Source organism: Ahaetulla prasina, chromosome 3 (genome assembly GCF_028640845.1).
Source record: "Ahaetulla prasina isolate Xishuangbanna chromosome 3, ASM2864084v1, whole genome shotgun sequence".
NCBI classification, from domain to species: Eukaryota; Metazoa; Chordata; class Lepidosauria; order Squamata; family Colubridae; genus Ahaetulla; species Ahaetulla prasina.
Genome location: NC_080541.1, coordinates 124,716,774 through 124,733,770, shown reverse-complemented (window position 1 = coordinate 124,733,770; position 16,997 = coordinate 124,716,774).

Below are 16,997 nucleotides of genomic sequence, written 5' to 3'. Positions count from 1 at the left end.
CGTACCAGGAGTTTTCCCCATTTTTAATTGTTTAATTACCAAAATAATTTCTTCAGAAGTTATAGGCTGATTCAATTCTTCCCTTTGTTCTAGAGTTAAATTTTTAACCTTATATTCTTTCAAATAATTATCAATATCCATATTCAATATTTTATCTTTAACATATAAATTTGTATAATATTCTAAGAAAGCTTTCTTAATTATATCCTGTTGATATCTTTCTTTACCTTTATATTCTATTTTTTCTATAGTACGTTGTTTTTGTTTTTTCCTTAAAGTATATGCTAACCACCTACCAGGTCTATTTGCATTACAAAAGGTATTATGTTTGGCATATTGTATATTTGTTGCCACTTGGTCAGCCATTATCATGTTAAATTGACTCTGTAATATCTTTATTGCATCCTTAAGTTTTTTGTCATGCGGATTATGTATTAATAATTGTCTGCTTTTTACATTGATTTACATTATCCTGGCATCTAAACAAATTTACATTTAATCTCCATGTTCTTCCGCCTTCTTTTCCATATTGCAGTTCCATCCAAACAGGGCTATGATCAGATAAACATCTTGAAAATATCTTAATTTTTTTTACCCTAGAAAGCAAATCATTAGAAGTTAATATAAAATCAATACATGAAAAAGATCGATTGCCTATCAGAAAAAAAGTATAGTCTCTTTCCTCCAGGTTCCACAATCTCCATACATCTCTCAACTCAAAATCTTCTATCATCTCAAAAAAAGACTTAGGGAGCTTTGCATGTGCAGGTATCTTTTTAGAGGAAATTCTCTTGTCCTTTTGTGTATCAATTACTCCATTCCAATCTCCTAATATAATACACGATCTATAATCCCATAAAATCAACTTGTCATACAACATTCTATAGTATTTTTCTTGTTGCTGATTGGGTGCATATATACCAAGCAAAAGAATCTTTTTTGTTTCTAATATAAGTTCAATGGCAATATACCTTCCGTAAGTATCTGCCTCTATTAACTTGGCTGGTATATCTTTTCTCAAATATACCATTTTTCTTGTCCAAAGCCGAGGCAGAAAAATATTTACCTAGTTTTGAGTTTATTAAGTATTTCGGATCTGATGATTTAATGTGTTTCTTGTAAGCAAATCACATCATTTCTAAATTGTTTCAAATAATGAAATATTTTTCTTCTCTTCTGAGCTGAATTCAAACCATTAACATTCCAAGTCAGAATTTTATTTGCCATTACTAGCCTCCTGAAGCTTTTGAGCAATCAGCTGAAGATCCTCCTCCCGTATCTTCGGCTTTGCTCCTCCCACCGCTTCTGTGACAGTATCCTGACCTTTACTTTGAGTTTGTTGCTCCATTTCTTTACGCTTGAGGGCTCCCCTCGTCACTCTTTGTTCTTGTGGTTGCTCCTCAGATAATAACTTAACTGGAGTCACCTCAGCTTCCACACCCATTTGGGTCTCTTCAATTCTTTTTTCTATTACTTCTATTTCAGGTTTCAGCACAGTAGAAAGAAAATCTTTGGCCTTAAGCACTGTATCAAAATGATATCTCCTTCCTTGATAATACACTGTCAAACCAAATGGAACCTCCCATCTAAATTGAATCTGGTATTTCTTAAGTTCTTGTGTAAAAAATGTAAAGTTCTTTCTATCCCTTAACATCTTGGGAGGAATCTCTTTCAAAACGTTCAGCTTCTGTTCTCCTTTTTTCAAATTTTTCTGAAATGCAACTTGCAAAATTTGATTTCTCACTGTTCTTTTCAAAAAATAAACTACAATGTCTCTAGGAAGTTTCTTCTGCCTGGCAATCCAGGAATTAACTCTATAAATTTTGTCAATTTGATAAGCAACCTCTTGTGGATCAAGTTCAATAAGTTCAGCCAGAGCTTCTGATAAAATTTTTTAAATCTTCCCTTTCTCCTCATTCAAACCCCTAATTCTCAGAGCTCCTTCCATCATTCTATACTGCATCACCACCACTTGATCTTCATTTTGTCCAATTTGATTTGCATTCTCCCATTCTATTTTCTAAATGCTGGTTTGACTGGACAATTTCTTGCACCTCCTCCTCCACCACCTCCAGTCTTTTTGCCAAACCTTGAAAAGCCATCAAAATATCTTCTCTTATCTTTTTATTATTTTCTTTTATTTCTTCTCTTATTTTCTCATTATTATCCATAATATTATTCATCATCTCCTTAAACCTCTCTTCAAACACTTTCCCTTGCTCTTTAATCAAATCTTCCAAAGCTACTTCAGATACCCTTCTGCCAGCAGTCTTAGATGGTTTAGTAGCCATTTCCATTTTTAAAGTCACAAAAATTAAGTTTAAAAACTTCTCTTTTCCCCTTTTAGTATGGGAGAGCTCAATTCATTACAATCCACAAGTAACATTTCTTAGCTTCTTAGTTAAGTAGCCTACTTCTCTTTCAGTTCAGTTCACTTTCACTTCCTCTCAGATGCCATTTTAAACAGTCAGTTAAAACAAAAAGAAATTTTTCTCTTTTTAAAAGGTAGAAGTCAGGAAGTCAAAAATACTTGCAATCCAATAGTTGTTCACTTGCGCCCGTTCCGTCTGCATATAGGAATCTACAAAGAAAAATCAATTAAGCAGAGATGGACACTTTCTTCTTTTCCTGCCTTTGCAGGAGCGCGCTGAAGAGCTCGGCAGGATTTCAGTGGGACTCAACCCTCCAGGGCTCTGCCTCACAAAGCAAAGCCCCTGGGGAGATCTACCCCTCTCCCACCGCTCTATTCTCTCCCTTTGAAGCCAGCGAACAGCTGTTTTTTGCTGTTTCGCCGGCTTTTATGAACTTCAGTGCAGAGCGCCTTATTTAGGCGCCCAGCGAAGAAGGTGGCACCACCGGAAGCCCTGTTCAATGAGCTTTGTGTCCCACCAGGCTAAGAGACATGTCTTCTCTGCTCTGAATCGACATTCCCTCTTGACATCTGCATAGCCTAACCCTCCTTGCCTTAAAGAGAGCCTTGAAGATCTGGCTTTTTCTGCAATTACTGAGCCAGGTTGCCCTGTATGCCAAACATTGAATATAAGTCATCTTTGCCAAACGTTACAGTTTCTTCTCCCAGAATGGCTAATTTATTTCTGTGTGATTTGTTTACCAACCACACTTGAAGCACCGGTATTGTTCAGTTTTAAATAAATCATGGCAGACCCATAAAAAAGACTGCTCTCAGATGAGGCTGGTTACACAGTTCTAGAGCTGTTCTGAACCACCACAAATTGTTGTATACCGTTCGAAACACTATATAGTTAATTTAATTTTTGTGGTTGCCATTTTTATAGCTTAATTTAAATTTGTATCTGTAGATATCTTTCAACATGTGATCTGGTTATTGCTACAAATATATAATCTGTTAGCAGAGCACTGAATTATCATGTATTTTTTTCTGAGGAAACCCCAATTTCATTATTTTCCTGTATGAATCAATTGTAGGTAATCCAAACCAAATATTATTTGCTTGTTTTAGATACTATTTTTCTATTCAAAATAAACGTCCAGGGTAGATGAGTTTAATAATCACATTTATTATTGAATAACATTATGGACATGAATGGAGGTGGGGTTAAAAAAGGAAACAATCCCAGTCATTTCAGGAAAACTTCAATATACTTTAACTGCAAGTGATATGAAAGTGCCATTTCCCTCTTCCAGGACGTGTTTTCCTGATAACTCCCCATCCAAATAGTACCGTAACTAGATGCCCTTTTGCTTAGCTTTTTTTGAGATCAGCCAAATTCTGCCAGGCACTGCCACCTGCTGAATATCTTAAAATGTCTACTATGTTTTTTTAAAAAAACAAGCAAAAATAGATGCCAAAGTGGACTCATTGCAATCTGAAATTACCTCAGTGCTTGAATAACTACAGTCTCGTCCCCATACATTTAGTCCCTGAATCAATGCAAAAGTCGTGACTTGCATTTCAGTCACTGGTTTAAATTTAACATGTTCTAATCTAGTCATGGTTGTTTGTAAAGTGTGGTTTATGGTTTAGTATTTTTATGAATTCAGCCTTTGGGGCTGATTCAATAAATCATGATTAAAAGAAACCAGTTAAAATATTCCATCCAAGAAGACACATATTAAACTGTATATTTTTAAACAAACCTCACTGTGATTTAATGCAATAACATAGAATTTGTAAACATAGCCACTATGTAACTTTTCTTCTCAGAGGAAGTTTATAGCTGAAAGCAATAGTATGAATTAGGCCCAAATTTTGTGTGGTGTATTTGTAAATATGAAAGATGAGGTTTCCCCCAAGAATAAGCTTTCCCCCAATGCTCAGTGGTTTTGCAAGTGAAAGCCATATGAAATTAATTTAAAAAATAAGTGATACAAATTTCTTGTGTCAACAAATGCTCTTAGAAAAAGAAATTCATGGTACTGAATCTAGTCCGATATCTCTCATAAATAATTTTCATTTCATTCATGGGCCAGCTATAAAATAACATAAAACTGCAAATTTACAACCAGTAATTTTATCTATTTTGGCTATAAAATATTTAAAAAATGATGGATATGTCTGCTAGCCTTAAATGTTTATACTAAGACTATATAGAAGAAAAAGTTACTTCATAAAATATATATTGTATTGATGTCTAAGGTTTACAGTTAGAAAATCAATATTAATAAATTTATAAAATAACAACTAACAAGAAAGAAAAACTGCGGTACAGAAATGGACTAAGCTCAAAAATACAAAAATAATGATAATACTACTAGTGCAAAGTATGAACATTTTTAAAAGCGCTAGTCTCACTTTGGGCACGAAGCCAGTCAGGCTAGGGCCAGTCACTCTCTCTCAGCCCTAGGAAGGAGTCAATGGCAAACCTCTTCTGAAAAAGCTTACCAAGAAAACTTGTCCAAACAGTCTCCAAATTTCAGACATGATTGAACAGAAGAAAAAAAATATTGTATATAGGACTCAACATTAATATTATAACTATAATAGCTGTGATATAGAGAAGATTGATAGTAATAAAAATTAAAACCTAGATGATTTAGACAGTGACATATAGATGCAAAAGTATGGTTTGACCTTTTAATCTATTGTCTTTTGTTGGCTCTTATTTGCAGTCAGTTTCTAGTAGGTTTTGTAGGCTCCAGCATGAAACAGTAGCTTTATATATTATAAGGGGATTATAGTCTCAGACTAATAAAAAAATATAATTTTGAGTTGTATAACCAGAAAATGTTTTAAGTATGAGGGGTCCTTGGTGCTCTCTGAGCTTGCTGGTTTTTTTGCAGGCATTTCATTACCCACTAGCACTGATTATGTTAGCTAGTTTGGATAATGTAACGTCTGCAAGAAAACAAGCAAGTTCAGAGAGCATCAAGGACCCCTCATGTCAACCCTGAACTACAAATATCCTCCTTTATTAATGTTTTAAGTAGTAAGGAGATCAGAGCATCTGGAGGGGAGAGGGAGACAGAGAGGCGGGACTAGATCTCAGGTCTATGTCTTCTTCTTTCTAGCCTGGTGTCCTTGCCAAGAACAAACTCTCTCTCTCAATTGCCATAATTAGTTAATTGAAATAGTTGGCGAGGGCGTAAAATGTATTCACATTTAAACTCCACAGTCTCATGAAGCGTCAACTCAGGTGACAACATTTGAATCATTTCTAAAATATTCATTACAAATGATTCTTTCAAAAATGTATTTCTGATATATTCATGCACGTTCCATTGCAGTTACCCAAATCCCAAAATATGTTTAAAAGCAGTAATACAAACAATGTGGAAAGATCAATTATGCCACATTCTTACCATCCTTATGACATGGTCAAGTGTGTTTTGAAAATAGTGTTTGCTGTCCAATTGTTTGCTCGTTGTAGACGAGTCAGGCTGCTACCCTCTAATCTCCCTTGGTCCTGTTCCAGCCTTCTCCAAGACACCTATGGCCCACAGATTTCCTCTACCTGGGCCATGACTTGCTCTTGTTAATTTTGCACTCTTTGAGCCAACTAATTAACACCTAAGCCAGTCCTTCAACATCTCATCCCAGCCATTGTGCTCATGAGTCTTGTTAACCCTTGTTCATGCATCTTGTCTTTCCTCAGTTGTGTTGATTACTTCGGCATATTACTCCCTAAGGCTCCACCAAGCAATTCTGCATGACAGGTTCTGCCAGCGGTAGGAAGATAGAATTTTTTAGTTGCAATTAAAATGTCAAGAGTTGAAAAGAAGTTCAGGTAAGCCTTTTGCCTCCTTACAGCTGGCTTCACTGGGAACTGTCTTCCTGGGAGTGGGTGGCTCAGGCTGTAAGACAGCCTGTTATTAAACACAGCTGCTTGCAATTACTGCAGGATCGAGTCCCACCAGGCCCAAGGTTGACTCAGCCTTCCATCTTTTATAAGGTAGGTAAAATGAGGACCCAGATTGTTGGGGGGGCAATAAGTTGACTTTGTATATAAATATACAAATAGGATGAGACTATTGCCTTACACAATGTAAGCCGCCCTGAGTCTTCGGAGAAGGGCGGGATATAAATGTAAAACAAACCCAAAAAAAACACTGTCTACAACAGAAAACTACTATGCTTTTACTCAAAGAGGCCACATAGTACTCAGGAACTATCCTATGTTATGGCAAGCACAAAGGGATAAACAGGTGAGAACTTGAAATGTTAGGCTGAAACCTCAACTGCAGTGCATAAAAATAAAAAAAGGAATCAGAGGACAATGTTCAAATGTTCTTGGAAATTACAACATGCATAAGTTCTTTTTTTATGCAGGCATTAGCATAACAAAAGAACTTATGCAATATTAGCAGCTCATCCAAACAAGACTCTTAATTATGTTTATTAAAAAATAATGAAATATCCTTTAGTTGGCCTTTAGTTGGCAAATCCATTTTTTAAATGGAAAATTAAGCGTTTGATCTCTGAACCAGGCTCAGGCTTGAGAGGTGTAACACTTGGAGTTATTCCCAGGTGCATGAGGGAAGGTCATAGACTGAACAGGAGAACAATAACTTTTGACCACTACTGCTTTGTGGTCTTTTCACCTGAAAATAGTACATATACAGGGAATCCTCGATTTACAACCATATTTTTAGCGACTGTTCAAAGTTACAACAGGACTGAAAAAATGAACTTGCACCATTTTTCATACCACTATTGCAGCATCTCCATTTGGATGCTTGGCAATTGGTTCCTATTTATAACGGCTGCAGTGTTCCAGGGTCACGTTATTACCTTTTGCGACCCTCTGACAAGCAAGTCAACGGGGAAACCAGAGTCGCTTAACAACCGTGTTACTAATTTAACAACTGCATTGATTCACTTAACAACTGTAGCAAGGAAGGTCATAAAATGGGGCAAAACTCACTTAGCAATTGTCTCACTTAGCAACATAAATTTTGGTCTCAGTTGTGGTTGTAAGTCGAGGACTACCTGAATATGTCCATATTAAAAACCTTTTTTTACCAACCGATCCAACAATTCTGGTAATATTTATCAAGGACTTTCCTGCACTGTCCATTTACCATATCATCAGAATGGGAGGCATGGGGGGGGGGGAGAGGGGAGAAAGACTATTTCTAGAAATGAGAAATAGATGGTGTCACCTATACTCAACTTTTAAAGCGATTCAGGGAATGTTTCTCTTTTCTACTTCTGAGGAACACTTTTCTCTGTTATGTTCATATTGAATGATCCTGTCTTTTGGGGTTAGAGACAGTGGTGGGATTCAGCCCGTTCGCACCACTTCGGGAGAACCGGTTGTTAACTTTCTGAGCAGTTTGCTGAACTGCTTGTTGGAAGAAATCATTAGGGCAGAGAACCGGTTGTTAAATTATTTGAATCCCATCACTGGGTAGAGTCCTTTAGTTTGTGGGCTAATCTCCATAATTCATTGGTTGTTTTGACCAAAAAACCCTCTGCCCTTTTAATTAAACTGATGCTTATCTTGTTTCTATACTTCTATATAGATTAAGATCTTTCTCTAAGATAGAGAAGATTGACATTTTCCATTTTTTGAGTAGGTAACTTTTAAAAAAAATAAGTCCACAGATGTATTTTTTCACTCTTTTTGCAGTCATGCAAGGTAGAAAGGTTTCATTTCCAACTCCCAGATAGATCACAGATTTATTCTAGCTATTTGGGATCTAGAGGTAAAACTCTTCTACCTCCCAGGATAGGAAAATGACAAATCCTTGGAGAATAGAATAGAATAGAATAGAATAGAATAGAATAGAATAGAATTTTTTTTATTGGTCAAGTGTGATTGGACAAGGAATTTGTCTTGGTGCATATGCTCTCAGTGTACATAAAAGTAAGCAGGGAAAGTACCTGGCCAGGGAAAATAATAACGAGGGGGGTGGGAACTTTTAGGATTTTGAACTGGTTTGTTTGGGTTTTGGTTTTTTTTGGAAAAATCCATCCATAGGAAAGAAAGCAATTGCTATTTTTCTCCTGGAAAAGAAATATGGTAAGGACATGATAGTTTTCTGTTCAAACTTAACACTTTGCAACCTGTTGCTAAAAGGCCTCAATTCACACAAGTTTTTCTTAAGCCAATTTAGAGTCAGTGTTATAAGCCCAGGATAGAAGCAGCTTAATAGTATGCTTCATCTTGTTCTTTATAAATAATTCATATGAGTGCATAAGTCTGGGAGGTATTTTAAGTTAAAAATATATTTGCTTTAACTGATGAATAATTACATTTTAAAAAATCAGAGCTTGTGATTTCTGATTACATGACAACGTAATCACATTACATCTGATTACAGTCAATGAAGTAAAATGTTTGCAAATGTTGATTATAATACAGAAAGTTTCAGAATAAAATTGCAAGATTAAAAAAAGAAGTATGGATATGCTCCAACCAGCACCAGCGGTATTGATAGCACTTAGACTTAGATAGCACTTCATAGTGCTGTACAGCCCTCTCTAAGTGGTTTACAGGGTCAGCAAACTCCAACAATCTGGATCTTCATTTTACCGACCTCAGAAGGATGGAAGGCTGTGTCACCCTTGAGTTAGTCAGAATCAAACCGCTGGCAGTCAGCAGAATTAGCCTGCTACACTGCCTTCTAACCACTGGGCCAACACGGCTCCTCTATCCACTCTGAATCTAATGGTTTTCTCTTTAAAATTGATGTCTGCCAAAAAATGGCAGCTTGTGAGTGATATTGTTGGGGCTCAGAAGCTATGCAATGTTGCTCCTGTTTAGGACATAAATGAGGAACCCCAATGTTATAAGCTTATAAGGAGTCAATGTGGGGCAGTGGTTAGAATGCAGTACTGCAGGCTACTCCTGCTGACTGCTGGCTTCCAGCAGTTCAGCAGTTCAAATCTCACTGGCCCAAAGTTGACTCAGCCTTCCATGAGGACCCAGATGGTTGGGGGCAATATGCTGACTCTGTAAATCACTTAGAGAGGGCTGTCAAGCACTGTGAAGCAGTATATAAGTCTAAGTGCTATTGCTATTGTTAAGTTCGGGAAGTAACGAGGCTGGAGACCAGGGTAGTGACAACAGCTCTTTAATATAGGGTGAACCCAGCGACAGGCTGGGGGAAAAACCTCTCCTTTTATACAGTTCTGCTGGAGGCTTCGTCCAATCAGCAACGTGCTGATTTCCCGCCCAAATATTTAAAGGCACAACTGTTAATACATAACACTCCTCCCCTCCCAGAAAACACTTGGTCTTATTTACATATTTATTTACATGTTATTTTTCGACGTAGTCACGCAAATAACCTGGGCGTCTCCTAGTTCTTTCTGACCTGCGCGGTTCAGTTCTGGGTGGTGTTTTGAGCTGGTCGGAGGGGCTGTTTTCTCCTCCCAGCTCTTTCTCTGGGCCATCGGGCTCTGGATTATTGGCCGACTCTTTTTCTTGGCCATCCGCCTTGATTAATTTTGAATTTTCCTTGCTGTTTCCTCGGGACCTGATGGCGTCGCTGGAACTCTGGGACCTCAGCTAAGTCTTGCGCCCCCCCCGGGTCATTGTCAGCTGTGGATTCAAAGTGGTATTGGTCATTACCTGTCTCTGTTGGTTCGGTTTGGTCAGTTATTCGTTTCCTTAACTGATCTATGTGGCGCCGCCACATTCGGTTGTCTGGTAGCTCTACCACACGATTTTGGCCCTGTTACTTTTGTTACTTGTCCTGCGACCCAACTAGGGCCGTCCCCATAGTTTCGGGCCCACACCCGTCGCCTATGCTCATTTCCTTGTTTTTCTAGCTCCCCTTGTAACCCTCGGTGTGTAATGGGGTTCAAACGGTCAAGTGGGCACCGGAGTTTCGTCCCATTAGCAATTCGGCTGGGCTTTTCCCAGTGGCTGTGCTTGGGGTTCTGTGCTGGACGGCTAGGAAAGTCTATTTTGTTTGCCAGTCACCTGGCTTGAGCCTGACACGCCTCCTTAGCGCCCGGACGGAACGCCTGCAAGGCCATTCGACGCAGGGTGGAAAGGTGCAGAGAGGGCATGTCGGATGCCTTCCTCTGCCAGGTACTCTTCAAACTGGGCTGCCGTGAATTGGGGCTCATTGTCGGACACCAGAGTGTCCGCAACCCGTGAGTTGCGAATAGGTGGCGAGGGTTGCGATTACTGCTTCGGCTGTGGTGGACTTCATAAGTATGATCTCTAACCATTTGGAAAATGCATCCACCACCACTAGGAACGCTTTGGCCGTGAAAGGGCCAGCAAAGTCAATGTGGATTCTTGACCAAGGCCCTTGGGGCTTTTCCCATTCTCTGACTGGGGCTGTTGGGGGTAGCGGTCTGGACTCTTGGCAAGCTTGGCATTTCCCTACCCTCTCAGCAATCTCTGCGTCCATGAGTGGCCACCATACATAGCTTCTAGCTAACCCTTCATCCTTACGATGCCTGGGTGACCTCGTGGAGGAGGTCCAATACCTTGCCCCTTAACTTAACAGGAATTATTACACGATCACCCCATAACAGGCACCCCTTGAGCCGAGAGCTCATCACGTTTCTTAACAAATTCTTTGAACCGTTAAGCCGGCGCGTGACACCTCTCTGTACCCAACCGGTACAGTCCTTAACACAATGTCGGTATGATGCCGAGCCACTTCCTTTGATGTGACTGGGCCAGAGTCAACGAGTCAATAAGGAGGATGGGTGTCCCGGGTGGGGTCTTGATCGCCCTGGCAGTGGGCATCGGCTCAATGCGTCTGCATGCCCCACTTCTTTCCCCGGTCGATGCTGCAGCTTGTATGAGTAAGCGGCTAAAAATATAGTCCATCGAGTCAAACGTGGCGAAAGTGCCACAGGCGTTGGCCGGTCGCCAGCCAGTAATCCCAGTAACGGTCTGTGGTCAGTCACGATTTCAAAATTCCGCCCAAAGACATACTCATGGAATTTTTTGACCCCTGATACAATGGCTAATGCTTCTTTGTCTAATTGGCTGTAGTTCCTCTCTGGGGAGGACATCGTTCTAGAGTAGAACGCTATAGGGGCTTCTGTGCCGTTTGAAGTCTATGGCTGAGTACAGCCCCACCCCATAAGGGACGATCGCAAACCAGCACTAGGGGTAGTGAGTTGTGATATTGGATGAGCAGGCTATCACTTGAGAGCAGGTTCTTTACTGCTTCAAAAGCCCTATTTTCTGACTTTCCCCAAGACCAAACAGTATTTTTTCCTAAGAGCCTATGCAGCGGTTCCATAGCAGTTGCTTTGTTCTTTAAAAAGACCGCGTAAAAATTAACCAATCCCAGGAATGCCTGCAGCTCTGCTTTGTTTTTGGGCGCTGGAGCCTTCCTAATTGCCTTAACTTTGCTCTCAGTAGGGTGAATTCCTTTCTTGTCTATCCGGTAGCCCAAGAAATCGACCGATTCGACCCCTATCTGACATTTATTTGTCTTGACTTTTAATCCGGCTGTCCGGAAAATGCTCAAGACCTTTCTTAACCGCTCCCCCAATTCCTCCATGTTTTCCCCTGAAATTAGGACATCATCGAAGTAGGAACTACCCTGGGAGCCCTTGCAGTAGTCGTTCCATCAGGTTTTGGAACAGCCCTGGTGCCACACTAACCCCAAATTGCAATCGGTGCACTTGAATGCCCCTGTGCGTCTGTCGTTTGGGCTTGACTGTGCGGGCGTCTACTGGCAGTTGTTGGTAGGCTTGGGCCAAGTCTAACTTTGCAAAGACTTGCCCTTGCCCCAAGGAGTGCAATAAATGTTGCACTACAGGAACCTGCAGCTTTTCTGTAAGGCTTTGTTAAGCGTCGCCTTGTAGTCAGCGCAAATTCTAATTGACCCGTCCGATTTGATGGGGTGACGATTGGCGTCTCCCACTTTGCGTGATCGACTGGCACCAAACCCCTGATTTATGAGCTTGTCCAGCTCCTTATCAATTTTTGGTTTTAGGGCAAAGGACTCTCCTCGCCTTAAGCCTAATGGGGCTACCTGGGGTCTAAGTTGAAGGAAATAGGGGTCCCCTTGTACTTGCCCAGGCAGTCCTTGAAGACATCTTCGAACTCGTTAAAGAGAATGTCTTTCAAATTGCAGTCACTTCTGTAGATGCCAGTCACCCCATGCCCAGGGCACGAAACCAGTCTAGTCCCAACAGACTGGGCAGAGTTCCTTCGACGATCGTGATGGGCAGGGTCTTTTGTGAGGGCCGCATCGACTCGGACGGAGGTGGTCCTCGAACAGGGATGCGATTCTGGTAGTCGTGCACTGAGCCGCTTGTGCTTGCAGATGGCGTCGCGACGGACGGCAGCGACTTCGCCAGGGTGTCCCAGGACATGATGGTGATCGCTGATCCCGTGTCCACTTCAAGCCTGCACCGAACTCTCGATCTTGGGCTTTGTGAAATCTTCTTTTCCACTTTGGTTGAGGCGCGCCTATAATGACAGTCGCTTGGTTAGACTTCGCCTTTCTTGTTTGAACCAATCGCGGGCCGCCTTCCGGTTCCGCTTTGATTGGCCGATTTGAATTTTCGCGGAAGGTTGGGCCGCTCTGCAAACCTGAGCTAAGTGTCCTTTCTTCCCACACCGCCGGCATGTTGCGTCTTTAAACCTGCAGCGTTGGCGCTGATGCTGCCCTCCGCAGCTTCCGTGACTCGCCACGGTCCTCAGTGTCGCGTTTCTCGGTCCGGCAGACCCTTCCTCATCCTCGCCTCACCTTCGGATTCGGACTGAATCTCCTCCTGGTGTACTGGCGCTGGCTTTGGCGCCGCCTTTGGATTGAAGAGGCTTTGCAGAGTCTCTGCTGCTTTAGTAGATTTCGTGTGCTCTGGCCTCGCCCAGAGCGGTGGCTAGTGTCAGGTTGCTCCTGGCTAGCAGTCGCCGCCGAGGCGGATGTCCTTGACCCCTCGGATGAGTTGCTCGAGTAGCACTTCGCCTAAGTCTCGGTATCCGCAGTCCTTGGGCGCTCTTCTTAAAGCGGCCATGTAGTCACCGATGGACTCGCCTCCATCTGTCTACGTTCTCCGAATTCAAACCGCTGCACGATTTGGACGGCGTCGGTGCGAAATGGTTCTTCAGTAAAGTCTGCAGAGTCGGCCACGATACCGATTGTATCGGCGTTGGCTCTGCCAGGGCTTCCGCAATCTCGATTACCTCCGGCCCGCAATGGCTTAGGAAATAAGCCCGGTTGCGGTTATCGGGGATCCCCTGTAGTTCGTTGGGTTCTACAAAGCTCAAACGGGTCATATATGTCCCCATTTCTCCTTGCCGGGTTATGCGGTGCGGGTGGCGTGTTTGCCATTCTGCCCTGAGTTTGCTGGGTTCGGGACTAGCGTGCTTCAGCTCGGTTCTGGTTCTCCTTAGCCTCGAGACCCATCCTCGTCGCCAATGTTAAGTTCGGGAAGTAACGAGGCTGGAGACCAGGGTAGTGACAACAGCTCTTTAATATAGGGTGAACCCAGCGACAGGCTGGGGGAAAAACCTCTCCTTTTATACAGTTCTGCTGGAGGCTTCGTCCAATCAGCAACGTGCTGATTTCCCGCCCAAATATTTAAAGGCACAACTGTTAATACATAACAGCTATTGTCTGGGACAGAGAAGAAAGCAGTAACAAACCACTTCAATACTGTGGCCAAGAAAAATTCATGGCTGCACCTTCAGACTTGGAAAGAACTGAGCTAAATTTGAAGAACCTGGATTCTTTCAACTGGATGGCTGTCTTCAGATAACGGCAGAGTACTTCACTGTTTATCCTGATCTTTTTTGAGTCATTATAAAATGTCTGCACAATATAACAACAACAACAACAACAACAACAATAATAATAATATAAAAAATAAAATAAAAACAACAGCGTATACACTGCCCAACTCTGGGCTGCTCAAAGAATCAAACAAATAAATAAGATAAAGATAAAGATAATATAGAGGCATATTGAAGCCATCGAAGTTATCACAAAGCCTGAAAGGGAGGGATCCGTGGACAGGGCTATAGACATAGACATCCTTGTGATCTGATGTATCTTTGGGTTAGAACTGGCCGAGAAATAACACATTTTTAATCATTACATTTTAAGTGTTACATCCTTGGGCAGCTTAAATATGGCAGTATGGCAACTGTGCAAAGTGAGTTGTTCTCTCTTGACTCAATAAGTTATTTTTTGAGGAAAAAATAAACTTGTGCCCCGTCCCCTCCTGACAAGCTGCAACTCCTGCATTAAACCATACTACTGAAACCACCATGTCAAGCCAAGAGAAACAATAAGCTGGGATAGTTTGTCTTTAGGTGTAGCACGTGATATGAATACAGCAGTTTTGTTTTGTCAGCCAGGATTAATACTGTGGAAACCCAGACACCAACAGCCTTCTGAATTACTGGAATTCTGTGCCACTTTGAAAGCAACTCCAGAGGGCTGTTTATCCAGCCAGCAGAACTGAACTGAATTATTTGCAGTTCAACTTCAGGGTAGTCCAAGCTGTTCTGAAAAGCCTTTTATTTATTTAAAACAAGCCACCTCTGCTGGAGGAAGTTCTGTCCTCAAGAGAAATGTGAGCTTATGAACTTTGCAGCTCCACCTATGAAGCCAAAGGGAACAAACAGAGAAGAAAGTGCTAAAAGTGCTTTATGCTGTAAGCCACCCAGAGTCACTTTGAAACAAGATTGGTGGAAAATAAATTTCATAATAAACAAACAAACAAACAAACAAACAAACAAACAAACAAACAAACAATAAAAGGTTTCTTAGGCTTCCTTTCCTCTTGAGAAGTCAGCCAAGGATGAGTCCAATATCTGGCTCGTACAAGTAGTCTTTGACTTGCAACCACAATTGAGGCCAGAATTTCTGTATGAGACATTTGTTAAGGGAATTTTGCCCCATTTTAAAACCTTTCTTCCCACAGTTGTTCAATGAATCACTGCAGTTGTTAAGTTAGTGACATGATTGTTAAGTGAATCTGGTTTCCCCATTGGCTTTGCTTGTCAGAAGGTCTCAAAAGGTGATCACATGACTTTAAGACACTGCAACTATCATAAATACGAGTCAGTTGCGAAGCGTCTCAATTTTCATCATGTGATCATGGGGATGCTATAATGGCTGTAAGTGTGAAAAATGGTCATAACTCGCTTTTTTTTCAGTGCTGTTGTAACTTCGAATGATCACTAAACAAACCATTTTAAGTCAAGGACCACCTGTATTTTTCTTCCTTGCTTTTTTTCTCTTGAGGTTGTGGCAGTCTGAACTTACAGAAAGGGGATTCTATTTTAAGATTCAGTTATGACCCTTAGAGCAGCTACAGGTGTTTTTTGGTCTCCCTTAGAGGCCTGAAAAAATAGGGATCACTTTAATGAATAAGATTCAGTGCACACACAAGGCCTTTTTTCTTTCTTTTTAGACTGTTGCTATCCCCCATTATATTACTGGTGTGTTGAAAAGAATTCTTATAAATTGTCTATATGCATTCACCTTAGAGGAGCCCAGCTCAGGAACCCAACTTTTGGCAGGTATTTGCAGTTACCCTCCAACTGCAGCCTTGAACAATAGCGATCTTTATTTATCCTAATTTTCAGCTGTCATAGTCCAAGACTGGGGAAGACTGGTTTGGAGCTTTCCACTTCCCCTTATTGTTGAAATATGAAGATGTTTTGAACTTTGCTCCCTGCTGCATTTTCAGATGGCTGAAAATACACGATAGCAAGAATAAAGCTTCATGTGGGTTAATTTCTTCTCCAAATGGATTCGGTCTGCGTCAAAGTCAGAAGCTGGTCTTCAGCCAAAGGACATTCCAGGCTAGGCTAAAAATCTTGGCTGCAGCTGTTGCTTTTTCTTACAGATTTGAAACCAATGTTTGCTCCGCTCTGCGATTTAAACCTTGGCATCTTAACCTACAGTATAGCTGCTGGGGATATCTTTACAAAAGGATTTATTTTTTTTTTGCCCTGGCTCTTAAGAATTCAAAATATCTCTTTTGTTCCCTGTAGAGATAAGAGATAGAAACTGAAAACAACTATCAGTGACTTCATTATTCTTTCTCTTGCTAGAATGCTATGCTGGGGTGAAGGCAAAAGTATACCAAAGATGGCATTTGCACCAAGGAAGTGGTGGGGGGTGAGGGAGGAAAGGGCGAAGCATGCAATGTCGTGACACAAACTATTTTCCTTTAATATGCGCATCTTGACATGAGTTTGTTGTTCTGATTAATCCTCTGGTTTGAAAGGACATTTCTGGTAGTAAATGTTCTCTCACAAAAATAAATTCATCTGATTTATTGTTAATAACCATTATTCTCTGGATAGTGTTCAGATGAAAATCCTTCACCAGCAGCCAGGTAGCTTCCTTGGAAACCTCAGAAATAAAATACGAAGTAGCAAATCCAATGGTTGTCTTTTAATATCTCATTTTCAGAATACTTCTCATCGTAGTTTCATTTAACTTTCACCATAATTCATAACTAATCAGCTACTTCTACCTGCACCTGTCTGGTTTGGCACAGCAACCAAAGAGGACAGTTACAGACTCCAACAGATAGTTAGGACTACAGAAAAAAACAATTGCAACCACCCTGCCTTCCACTGAGGATCTGTATATTGCAGGAGGCAGAAAGACGGCTGAGAAAA